We start from the raw sequence: 13,067 nt of genomic DNA on the forward strand, positions 1-13,067 counted from the left end.
CCTCTCTCCTCCTCTCCTCCTCCTCTCTCCTCCCCTCTCCTCTCTCTCCTCTCTCTCTTCCCTCTCACCCTCTCTCCACCTCTCTCCTTCTCTCTCCTCCCCTCTCCTCCCTCTCTCTCTCTCATCTCCCTCTCACCCTCTCTCACCCTCTCTCCTCCTCTCCTCTCTCTCTCCCCTCTCCTCCTCTCCTCCTCTCTCCTCTCTCTCTCCCTCTCACCCTCTCTCCTCTCTCTCTCCTCTCTCTCCTCCCCTCTCCTCTCTCTCTCCTTCTCCTCCTCTCTCCCTCTCCTCCTCTCTCTTCCTCTCTCTCCTCCCTCTCCTCCTCTCTCTCCCTCTCCTCCTCTCTCCTCCTCTCCTCCTCTCTCTCCTCCTCTCTCCTCTCTCTCCTCCCCTCTCCTCCTCTCTCTCCCCTCTCACCCTCTCTCACTCTCTCTCTGCAGCAGTGGTCGGTTTGGGGCCTGTTTTCTTCCGTCTCTCTGTAACAAAGTGATCTTCAGATCTTTGCTGCTCGTCTGGGCTCAGACTCTGGAGGTCAAATGTGGAAGGAGAAGTTCAGGAGACACGTCTGCTCAGGACGCTCTTCAGCGAAAAGGTGAACCCTACCTCCCAAACCTGTGTCCTTGCTCCTGTGTTCTACCTCCCAAACCTGTGTCCTTGCTCCTGTGTCCTAGCTCCTAAACCTGTTTCCTAGCTCCTAAACCTGCGTCCGACCTCCTAAACATGCGTCCTAGCTCCTGAACCTGTGTCCAACTTCCTAAACTTGAGTCCTAGCTCCTAAACCTGCGTCCTACCTCATAAGCCTGCGTCCTAGCTCACAAACATGCGTCCTAGCTCCTAAACCTGCGTCCTACCTCATAAGCCTGCGTCCTAGCTCCTAAGCCTGCGTCCTAGCTCCTAAACCTGCGTCCTACCTCATAAGCCTGCGTCCTACCTCATAAGCCTGCGTCCTAGCTCCTAAGCCTGCGTCCTAGCTCCTAAACCTGCGTCCTAACTCATAAGCCTACGTCCTAGCTCCTAAGCCTGCGTCCTAGCTCCTAAACCTGCGTCCTACCTCATAAGCCTGCGTCCTACCTCATAAGCCTGCGTCCTAGCTCCTAAGCCTGCGTCCTAGCTCCTAAACCTGCGTCCTAACTCATAAGCCTACGTCCTAGCTCCTAAATCTGCGTCCTACCTCATAAGCCTGCGTCCTACCTCATAAGCCTGCGTCCTAGCTCCTAAGCCTGCGTCCTAGCTCATAAGCCTGCGTCCTAGCTCCTAAACCTGCTTCCTAGCTCCTAAACCTACGTTCTAGCTCCTAAACCTGCGTCCTACCTCATAAGCCTGCGTCCTAGCTCCTAAGCCTGCGTCCTAGCTCCTAAACCTGCGTCCTACCTCATAAGCCTGCGTCCTAGCTCCTAAGCCTGCGTCCTAGCTCCTAAACCTGCGTCCTACCTCCATAAGCCTGCATCCTAGCTCCTAAACCTGCGTCCTAGCTCCTAAACCTGCGTCCAACCTCATAAACCTGCGTCCTAACTCCTAAACCTGCGTCCTAGCTCATAAGCCTGCGTCCTAGCTCCTAAGCCTGCGTCCTAGCTCCTAAACCTGCGTCCTAACTCATAAGCCTACGTCCTAGCTTCTAAGCCTGCGTCCTAGCTCCTAAACCTGCGTCCTACCTCATAAGCCTGCGTCCTACCTCATAAGCCTGCGTCCTAGCTCCTAAGCCTGCGTCCTAGCTCCTAAACCTGCGTCCTACCTCATAAGCCTGCGTCCTACCTCATAAGCCTGCGTCCTAGCTCCTAAGCCTGCGTCCTAGCTCATAAGCCTGCGTTCTAGCTCCTAAACCTGCTTCCTAGCTCCTAAACCTACGTTCTAGCTCCTAAACCTGCGTCCTACCTCATAAGCCTGCGTCCTAGCTCCTAAGCCTGCGTCCTAGCTCCTAAACCTGCGTCCTACCCCCATAAGCCTGCATCCTAGCTCCTAAACCTGCGTCCTAGCTCCTAAACCTGCGTCCAACCTCATAAACCTGCGTCCTAACTCCTAAACCTGCGTCCTAGCTCCTAAACCTGCGTCCTAGCTCCTAAACCTACGTTCTAGCTCCTAAACCTGCGTCCTACCTCATAAGCCTGCGTCCTAGCTCCTAAGCCTGCGTCCTAGCTCCTAAACCTGCGTCCAACCTCATAAACCTGCGTCCTAACTCCTAAACCTGCGTCCTAGCTCCTAAACCTACGTTCTAGCCTGTGTCCCATGTGTGTCATGTCCCTCAGGTCCTCCAGGTGGCCCTGTTTCCTCGCTCATCGGCCTCAGGTGGCTGCAGTCCCTCAGAGCGTCAGCTGGGGGCGCTCTCCTGCTTCCATTACAACTGGCTCCTGAGCTGGAACGAATACAGCCTCATCGTCCTGGACTACAGCACTCAGGTAACAACAGGCCTGAACCTGCACGCTCAGCACAGACCGAGTGTGTGTGGGGGGCCGTGTGTGGGGGGCCGAGTGTGTGGGGGGCCGAGTGTGGGGGGCCGAGTGTGTGGGGGGCCGTGTGTGAGGGGGGCCGTGTGTGAGGGGCCGTGTGTGGGGGCCGAGTGTGTGGGGGGCCGAGTGTGGGGGGCCGCGAGTGTGTGGGGGGGGCGAGTGTGGGGGACCGAGTGTGGGGGGCCGAGTGTGTGAGGGGGGGCGAGTGTGTGGGGGTCCGAGTGTGTGCGGGTCCGAGTGTGTGTGGGGGGGCGAGTGTGTGTGGGGGAGCGAGTGTGTGGGGGGGCGAGTGTGTGGGGGGCCGCGAGTGTGTGGGGGGGCGAGTGTGTCGGGGGCCGCGAGTGTGTGGGGGGCCGAGTGTGTGGGGGGGCGAGTGTGTCGGGGGCCGAGTGTGTGTGGGGGGGCGAGTGTACGGGGGGCCGCGAGTGTGCGGGGGGCCGCGGTGGATGTAGCCGACTACACGCTGTTAGCATCTGTAGCTAGGTGGATGTAGCCGACTACACGCTGTTAGCATCTGCAGCTAGGTGGATGTAGCCGACCACACGCTGTTAGCATCTGCAGCTAGGTGGATGTAGCCGACTACACGCTGTTAGCATCTGCAGCTAGGTGGATGTAGCCGACCACACGCTGTTAGCATCTGCAGCTAGGTTCTGCAGCTACGTGGATGTAGCCGACTACACGCTGTTAGCATCTGCAGCTACGTGGATGTAGCCGACTACACGCTGTTAGCATCCGCAGCTAGGTGGATGTAGCCGACTACACGCTGTTAGCATCTGCAGCTAGGTGGATGTAGCCGACTACACGCTGTTAGCATCCGTAGCTAGGTGGATGTAGCCGACCACACGCCGTTAGCATCTGCAGCTAGGTGGATGTAGCCGACCACACGCTGTTAGCATCTGCAGCTAGGTGGATGTAGCCGACCACACGCTGTTAGCATCTGCAGCTAGGTGGATGTAGCCGACCACACGCTGTTAGCATCTGCAGCTAGGTGGATGTAGCCGACCACACGCTGTTAGCATCTGCAGCTAGGTGGATGTAGCCGACCACACGCTGTTAGCATCTGCAGCTAGGTGGATGTAGCCGACCACACGCTGTTAGCATCTGCAGCTAGGTGGATGTAGCCGACCACACGCTGTTAGCATCTGCAGCTAGGTGGATGTAGCCGACCACACGCTGTTAGCATCTGCAGCTAGGTGGATGTAGCCGACCACACTGCCGGGTAAGTACAGCTGATTGTTTCAGAGCTACGTTATTTGTCTTTTGACTTGTTTTGTCGTTTTTGAGCAGCCGGTTTTGTTCCTGCTCCGTTTATTTTGTGCTACTGCCGTATTTGGCTCGAGCGGCCGCTTTCATCCAGCTTCTGTAGAACTGTTTGACAGCTAATAGTTTTGGGTTGGTTTATCCGCACTGTCCTGAGCAGTGGCGTTAGCGCTGCTTCAGCGGGTTTTGTTGATAGTCTGTAGCGTCCTCTGCCCCAACGACTCGTGTTTTAGTAGAACTAACACACAGTTTAGAACCACCACCTGGTTCGGCTTAGCCTCCATTGACCCTGTTCATTTGTGTAGCCAATAAATCTAATATTCTATACATATACATACATACATGTATATATATATATCAATAATTAGATACATTATTTAAATCAATAATTCAAAAATAATAATAAATATAGCCGCAAGCGGCAATGATCGGCTCTCGCCACGCCGCCGCCACGCCGCCGCCACACCGCAAGAGGAGGGGGCGCTAACGCGCCCCAATTGTCCTTTTATTACGCCTACTGCTGAATCTGTGACGCTGTCACATCTTCTCCCCTTTGTTTTACATCAAAAAGCTATTTTATTTTGAATTCTTGGCAAAATGTGCGGATAACTTTTGATGGTCCTGAAGATGAGTCTCACCAAATTTCAGGTTAATAGGGCTGACGCCCTGAGGGGGAGGAGTTTGTGAAAGTCTAAAGTGTAAACATGTTCTTGTGATTTCCCCATTGGAATAACATGAAAGGTTTCGGTCATCGTTACGGCAACGCCATAACAATTATGACATGGGTCTCATTGACTTTTTTGATGGGGATGCTAAAATTGAGTTGTGTGTCAAATTTCATATAATTTCGCAAAACTAAACATTTAACCTCCATATAAAATCTGTAGGGGGCGCTGTGGCGCCAAATGAATTTATTTCACTTCAAGTAGGTTTAGGGCAAAGAGTTTAACAACTGATTCTAATTTGACGCAATTCGGACTTTATCTGCGCAAACGGCAGAAATTTAAATATGGGAGATTTCTGAAATTCTAGCTACAGTTTGCGGCTTCGCCGCACAGAGACCCTGAGAGGTATCAATGTAATTTGGATAACTTTTGATGTCCCACTCCTCAGTAGCATTTTCACCAAATTTCAGCTTTTTAGGGCCAACGCCCTGGGAGGAGTTCGTAAAAGTACGACGTTTGGAAAAACTCCGAAGTCATGTTTAGCCATTTTTGAAGCAATATGGCCGACATTTGGTTGGGCGGACGGCGTTGCCGTAATAATATTTTTTACTTCTCTTGTCACCATCTACCTCTGCGCCAAATTTCATGATTCTACGATCAGATTTTTTTTGGGTCATTTCCCATCTCTCAATGCATTTGTGGTACATTTGGGGGCGCTGACGCGCCAATTTTTTTTATTTTAGAAAAGGGAAATAGCCAGAATGTAGAGAGGCACGATTTTTAGAGGCGTGCAAATTTTTGTGACTTTTCGTCAATGTTCACTGGGTGAAAAATAGGGGGGTTGGTCCCGAGAAGAAGAAGAAGAATATTCCGATGCGAAAACAATGTTTCCCATTTTTCAAATATCATAAACTATACATTTTCGGAAAGCGCTCGCGCTTTCCTACCTCATGGTGTGGGTCCCTGGTCACTGACGGGTACTTTCGTTAATTTTGAGTGGGCTCCGCCCACTTTGTGTTTTTGGCCCTCTATACAGTAATAATGTTCAATTTTTGCATTACATGCTTATATGCACGGAACATGCAAGAGATGGGGAACGTATTCGTGAGCTACTTAGGGCAAATGAGTGCTTTATATGGGGATGACGACCGCTTCGCGGTCGTCATCCCAATGTAAAGTGCTCGTTTAGTGCGCACTTTTGCACGGGCTTCGCCCGTTTACAACGGTAATGTTCCATTTTCCTACTACTAATTAGTATGCACGGGGCGTGCGTGAGTGAAGGAGTGCGTTAGTGAGTGTTCGGAAGTGGGCGAGCGCTTCGCGCTCGATTTCGTGCGCACTACGTGCGCACTTTCGCAGCCGTGCTTTGCACGGCCTTACGAGATTAATAGGCCTCTCGCCAGCTTGTGGCGCTCGGGCCTAATAATTCAAAAAAATTAAAAAAGAAAAAAATGTAAAAAAAGAAAAAAACTAAACAAAAAAGGGCGGCGTTCACAGCCTGACCTGATTTTGTAACGGGCACACACCTGGTTGGCAGCGCCCGGTGCTAGAGTGGGCGTTGGTATTGGAGATGCTGGAGACACTGGCCTGCAGGGCCTGTGTGGCGCCGATGCAACAGGACGATGGGCACAACTTGTGTCCCTCATGCTTGGGCATGGAGCATTTGAGGCCTCACTACAGATGCTTGCCCCAATTGTATCATTATTCCTCATTGGGCCCGGAGAGCCCGTCTGGAGGCGTTTGAGCCCGTCTGGAGGCCTTTGAGCCCGTCTGGAGGCCTTTGAGCCCGGTGACTGGGATACTGAGTCGAGGTCAGAGCGGTTACCCACCGCTCAAACCTCAGGCTTCAAGCGCCCTGTCTCCTCGGCTCCGCCCTCCCCAGAGCAGAAGAAGTGGAACAACAGGAAGCTGTCGGCCCGGATGGACCACCTCACGGCTGAGTTGGCCCAGATGAAGGCGCTCCTGCAACAGGCTCGCCCGTCTCTGGCCGAGCGTTGCGGTGATCTGGGTTTTCCTGCACGGGATGTGGGGCCATGCATAAGATAAGATAAGATATTCCTTTATTGTCCCACATGGGGAAATTTTATTGGTGCAACGCAGGTAGATACAGAAGAAAAGAACAGATCATTTATAGGAAGTGTGAAAAACACTTTCAGTAGAAGATCTCCAATAAACAAAAACTCCCATAGACAAATAAATACATAAATACCATTGCATGTGATCCCGACAGTAATTGCACATGAATATGTGTCACGACGGCACATGGATTGCACATGAATTTCACAGTAATTGCACATATGACGGAATTGCACATCAGTATTAGGTTAGGTCAGTATTGTGAGTGTTCAGGACTAACAGTGTTTGTTATAAAGTCTGACAGCAGCAGAAGGAAAGACTGTGAAACCTCATGGTCCAGCATAGATGTGAATCTAGCCAAGACCCTCCTGTCCCCCACCTCCTGCACCGAGTCCAGAGCACAGCCCAGGACGGAGCTGGACTTCTTGATGACTTTGTCCAGCTTCTTCCTCTCCCTCTCTGTGATGCTGCTGCTCCAGCAGGCCACACCTACAGGAGCTGATGCACCACAGAGTCAGAGAAGGTCTTCAGGAGTGGCCCTGTCAGGAATGGCCCTGTCAGGAGCGGCCCTGTCACTCCAAAAGACCTGAGTCTCCTCAGGAGGTAGAACCGACTCTGGCTCTTCCTGTTCAGTGCGTCTGTGTTATGAGTCCAGTCCAGTTTGTGGTTCAGATGAACACCAGGTACTTGTATGAGTCACTCTCTCAATGTCCCGTCCCTGGATGTTCACTGGTGAGGGGGGCGTGGCCTCTGTGGAAGTCCACCACCATCTCCTTGGTCTTCCCCGCGTTGATGAGGAGGTGGTTCCACAAAGTCCTGCTCCAGTCCCCTTTACTCCGCATCATCGTCGTCCATGATGAGTCCGATGATGGCAGAGTCATCAAAGAACTTCTGCAGGACACAACTGTCCGTGTCGTGTCTGAAGTCTGCAGTGTAGAGGGTGAAGAGAAAGGGCGCGAGGACAGTGCCCTGGGGCGCCCCCACACTGCAGGTCCGAGTGTCAGACACACATTTCCGGGCTCTCACCAACTGGGGTCGGTCAGAACAGGATCCTCACAGAGCTGCCAGGCTCTTCCAGGTGAGAGAGAGAGCGGTGCAGCAGGAGCTGACGGCGTCCTCCACTCCGATGTCAGGCCGGTATGCAAACTGCAGCGGGTCCATGGCTGAACTCACGGTGGAGCGGAGGTGGTCCAGGACCAGCTGCTCCAGTGTCTTCATCAGGTGGGACGTGAGGGCCACCGGCCTGAAGCTGTTGAGGTCTTTGGCGCGCGGTGTCTTGGGCACAGGTACCAGACAGGAGGTCTTCAGACCTGTGGTACCAGACAGGAGGTCTTCAGACCTGTGGTACCAGACAGGAGGTCTTCCAGACCTGTGGTACCACCCTCAGCTTCAGGCTCATGTTGAAGACATGCTCCATAAGTCCACACAGTTCATCTGCAGGACTTAAGGAGCCTGGAGCTGATGCCGTCAGGTCCTGCTCCTTCCTCACTTTAATCCTCTTCAGCTCTCTCCTCACCTGTGCTGCTGTGACAGTCAGTGGTTGGCAGGGGGACTGTGTGCTGGGGGGACGGGTGAGTCCAGGCGAAGTGGGGAGCTGATGGTCCGGGGCAGAGAAGTGAAGAGGAACAGATGCAGGGCATTGTCCAGCTGTGGAAGAGGGAGCATGCAGCTGTGCAGGGGGAGGGGCGGGTGACCGATCAAATCTCAAGAAGTGAGCATTTAAATCATTCACCCACTGTAGATCCCCCTCTGTCTGGGCAGGGGGGATTTTGAAGCCCGAGATGGTTTTCAGGCTCCTCCACACTCCCTGAATGTTCTTTTGCTGCAGCTGCTCCTCCATCCTCCTCTTGTAGCCGGCCTCAGCCTGCCTGATCTTCCTCCTCAGCTCCTTCTGCACAGTCCTCAGCTCCTCCTTGTTCCCTGACCTGAAGGCTCTCTTCTTCTCCTTCAGCAGAGCCTTCAGTTCACGGTTAATCCATGGCTTGTTGTTTGGAAAACACCGCACCGTCCGGGAGGGAACAATGTTCTCAAAACAGAAGTTGATGTAGTCCGTGATGCACTCTGTGATGGTATTGATGTCCTCCCCATGTGGGTCATAAAGCTCAGTCCAGACAGTGGTGCTGAAGCAGTCCCTCAGAGCCTCCTCACTCTCAGCAGACCACATCCTCACCTCACGGGACACCACAGGCTGCCTGCGCACGATGGGTTCATACACAGGCCTCAGATGTACAAGGTTGTGGTCCGAGCTGCCCAGGGGAGGGAGGGGGGAAGAGGAATAAGCCTCCTTGGTTTTGGCAAAAAACAAGTCCAATGACAGGAGGAGGATGTCATATCGGGGGCTGCATCCGATACGCATTTCCAGTATGACTCCCTCGATTTGGAGACCCGGGCCTCAGACACAGATTCCCATGCATCCACGGGCTGTCTGGACAGGGATGACCACGTGTCCCTCTCGGTTGTTCGTTCTGCACTTAGCCACTTGCGGTTGGACGTACCGCAGGAGACGGAGGCTACTACTAGTGCCTTTTTCACACGAGACTGGGCTCTCGTGTCACGTTACTATATAGCCTCACGTGGGTCACTGCAGGCGCGAAATAGATGGGAGCCCGTAGTCCCTCAAATCTTCGGCGGGACCGGGGGTGAGACAGACAGTATATGGAGTGGTGGGACAGACAGTATATGGAGTGGTGAGACAGACAGTATATGGAGTGGTGAGACAGACAGTATATGGAGTGGTGAGACAGACAGTATATGGAGTGGTGGGACAGACATTATATGGAGCGGTGAGACAGACAGTATATGGAGCGGTGAGACAGACAGTATATGGAGTGGTGAGACAGACAGTATATGGAGCGGTGAGACAGACAGTATATGGAGCGGTGAGACAGACAGTATATGGAGCGGTGAGACAGACAGTATATGGAGTGGTGAGACAGACAGTATATGGAGTGGTGGGACAGACAGTATATGGAGTGGTGGGACAGACAGTATATGGAGCGGTGAGACAGACAGTATATGGAGTGGTGAGACAGACAGTATATGGAGCGGTGAGACAGACAGTATATGGAGTGGTGAGACAGACAGTATATGGAGTGGTGAGACAGACAGTATATGGAGTGGTGGGACAGACAGTATATGGAGTGGTGAGACAGACATTATATGGAGTGGTGAGACAGACAGTATATGGAGTGGTGAGACACAGACAGTATATGGAGTGGTGAGACAGACAGTATATGGAGTGGTGGGACAGACAGTATATGGAGCGGTGAGACAGACAGTATATGGAGTGGTGAGACAGACAGTATATGGAGTGGGACAGACAGTATATGGAGTGGTGAGACAGACAGTATATGGAGCGGTGGGACAGACCGTATATGGAGCGGTGAGACAGACAGTATATGGAGCGGTGAGACAGACAGTATATGGAGCGGTGAGACAGACAGTATATGGAGTGGTGGGACAGACAGTATATGGAGTGGTGGGACAGACAGTATATGGAGCGGTGAGACAGACAGTATATGGAGCGGTGAGACAGACAGTATATGGAGCGGTGAGACAGACAGTATATGGAGCGGTGAGACAGACAGTATATGGAGTGGTGAGACAGACAGTATATGGAGTGGTGAGACAGACAGTATATGGAGTGGTGGGACAGACAGTATATGGAGTGGTGAGACAGACATTATATGGAGTGGTGAGACAGACAGTATATGGAGTGGTGAGACACAGACAGTATATGGAGTGGTGAGACAGACAGTATATGGAGCGGTGGGACAGACCGTATATGGAGCGGTGAGACAGACAGTATATGGAGCGGTGAGACAGACCGTATATGGAGCGGTGAGACAGACAGTATATGGAGTGGTGAGACAGACAGTATATGGAGCGGTGAGACAGACAGTATATGGAGTGGTGAGACAGACAGTATATGGAGTGGTGAGACAGACAGTATATGGAGCGGTGAGACAGACAGTATATGGAGCGGTGAGACAGACAGTATATGGAGCGGTGAGACACAGACAGTATATGGAGTGGTGAGACAGACAGTATATGGAGTGGTGAGACAGACAGTATATTGAGTGGTGAGACAGACAGTATATGGAGTGGTGGGACAGACAGTATATGGAGCGGTGAGACAGACAGTATATGGAGTGGGACAGACAGTATATGGAGTGGTGAGACAGACAGTATATGGAGTGGTGAGACACAGACAGTATATGGAGTGGTGAGACAGACAGTATATGGAGCGGTGAGACAGACAGTATATGGAGTGGGACAGACAGTATATGGAGTGGTGGGACAGACAGTATATGGAGCGGTGAGACAGACAGTATATGGAGTGGTGAGACACAGACAGTATATGGAGTGATGAGACAGACAGTATATGGAGTGGTGAGACAGACAGTATATGGAGCGGTGAGACAGACAGTATATGGAGCGGTGAGACAGACAGTATATGGAGCGGTGAGACAGACAGTATATGGAGTGGTGAGACACAGACAGTATATGGAGTGGTGAGACACAGACAGTATATGGAGTGATGAGACAGACAGTATATGGAGTGGTGAGACAGACAGTATATGGAGCGGTGAGACAGACAGTATATGGAGTGGTGAGACAGACAGTATATGGAGCGGTGAGACAGACAGTATATGGAGCGGTGAGACAGACAGTATATGGAGCGGTGAGACAGACAGTATATGGAGTGGGACAGACAGTATATGGAGTGGTGAGACAGACAGTATATGGAGCGGTGAGACACAGACAGTATATGGAGCGGTGAGACAGACAGTATATGGAGCGGTGAGACACAGACAGTATATGGAGTGGTGAGACAGACAGTATATGGAGTGGTGAGACAGACAGTATATGGAGTGGTGAGACAGACAGTATATGGAGTGGTGGGACAGACAGTATATGGAGTGGTGAGACAGACAGTATATGGAGTGGTGAGACAGACAGTATATGGAGTGGTGAGACAGACAGTATATGGAGTGGGACAGACAGTATATGGAGTGGTGGGACAGACAGTATATGGAGCGGTGAGACACAGACAGTATATGGAGTGGTGAGACAGACAGTATATGGAGTGGTGAGACAGACAGTATATGGAGCAGTGAGACAGGCAGTATATGGAGCGGTGAGACAGACAGTATATGGAGCGGTGAGACACAGTATATGGAGCGGTGAGACAGACAGTTTATGGAGCTGTGAGACAGACAGTTTATGGAGTGATGAGACAGACAGTATATGGAGTGGTGAGAAAGACAGTATATGGAGTGGTGAGACAGACAGTATATGGAGTGGTGAGACAGACAGTATATGGAGTGATGAGACAGACAGTATATGGAGTGGTGAGACAGACAGTATATGGAGTGGGACAGACAGTATATGGAGCCGTGAGACAGACAGTATATGGAATTGTGAGACTGAGACAGACAGTATATGGATTGGTGAGACAGACAGTATATGGAGTGGTGAGACAGACAGTATATGGAGCGGTGAGACAGACAGTATATGGAGCGGTGAGACTGAGACAGACAGTATATGGAGTGGTGAGACAGACAGTATATGGAGTGGTGAGACAGACAGTATATGGAGTGGTGAGACAGACAGTATATGGAGTGGTGGGACAGACAGTATATGGAGTGGTGAGACAGACATTATATGGAGTGGTGAGACAGACAGTATATGGAGTGGTGAGACACAGACAGTATATGGAGTGGTGAGACAGACAGTATATGGAGTGGTGGGACAGACAGTATATGGAGCGGTGAGACAGACAGTATATGGAGTGGTGAGACAGACAGTATATGGAGCGGTGGGACAGACAGTATATGGAGTGGTGAGACAGACAGTATATGGAGCGGTGAGACAGACAGTATATGGAGTGGTGAGACAGACAGTATATGGAGTGGTGAGACAGACAGTATATGGAGCGGTGAGACAGACAGTATATGGAGCGGTGAGACTGAGACAGACAGTATATGGAGTGGTGAGACAGACAGTATATGGAGTGGTGAGACAGACAGTATATGGAGTGGTGAGACAGACAGTATATGGAGTGGTGGGACAGACAGTATATGGAGTGGTGAGACAGACATTATATGGAGTGGTGAGACAGACAGTATATGGAGTGGTGAGACACAGACAGTATATGGAGTGGTGAGACAGACAGTATATGGAGTGGTGGGACAGACAGTATATGGAGCGGTGAGACAGACAGTATATGGAGTGGTGAGACAGACAGTATATGGAGCGGTGGGACAGACAGTATATGGAGTGGTGAGACAGACAGTATATGGAGCGGTGAGACAGACAGTATATGGAGTGGTGAGACAGACAGTATATGGAGCTGTGAGACAGACAGTATATGGAGTGGTGAGACAGACAGTATATGGAGTGGTGAGACAGACAGTATATGGAGTGGTGAGACAGACAGTATATGGAGTGGTGAGACAGACAGTATATGGAGTGGTGAGACAGACAGTATATGGAGTGGTGAGACACAGACAGTATATGGAGTGGTGAGACAGACAGTATATGGAGTGGTGGGACAGACAGTATATGGAGCGGTGAGACAGACAGTATATGGAGTGGTGAGACAGACAGTATATGGAGC

At 51.5% G+C, this 13,067-nt stretch overlaps 1 pseudogene; it reads left to right on the forward strand.

Moving 5' to 3' along the window:
• Nucleotides 1-440: 440 nt before the first annotated feature.
• Nucleotides 441-13,067, forward strand: part of LOC140354523 (tectonin beta-propeller repeat-containing protein 2-like) — a 64,885-nt pseudogene continuing 52,258 nt past the window's right edge.

Source organism: Eucyclogobius newberryi, unplaced genomic scaffold (genome assembly GCF_026437365.1).
Source record: "Eucyclogobius newberryi isolate DKJ021-1_F unplaced genomic scaffold, fEucNew1.0.hap1 SCAF_92, whole genome shotgun sequence".
Classification (NCBI taxonomy): domain Eukaryota; kingdom Metazoa; phylum Chordata; class Actinopteri; order Gobiiformes; family Gobiidae; genus Eucyclogobius; species Eucyclogobius newberryi.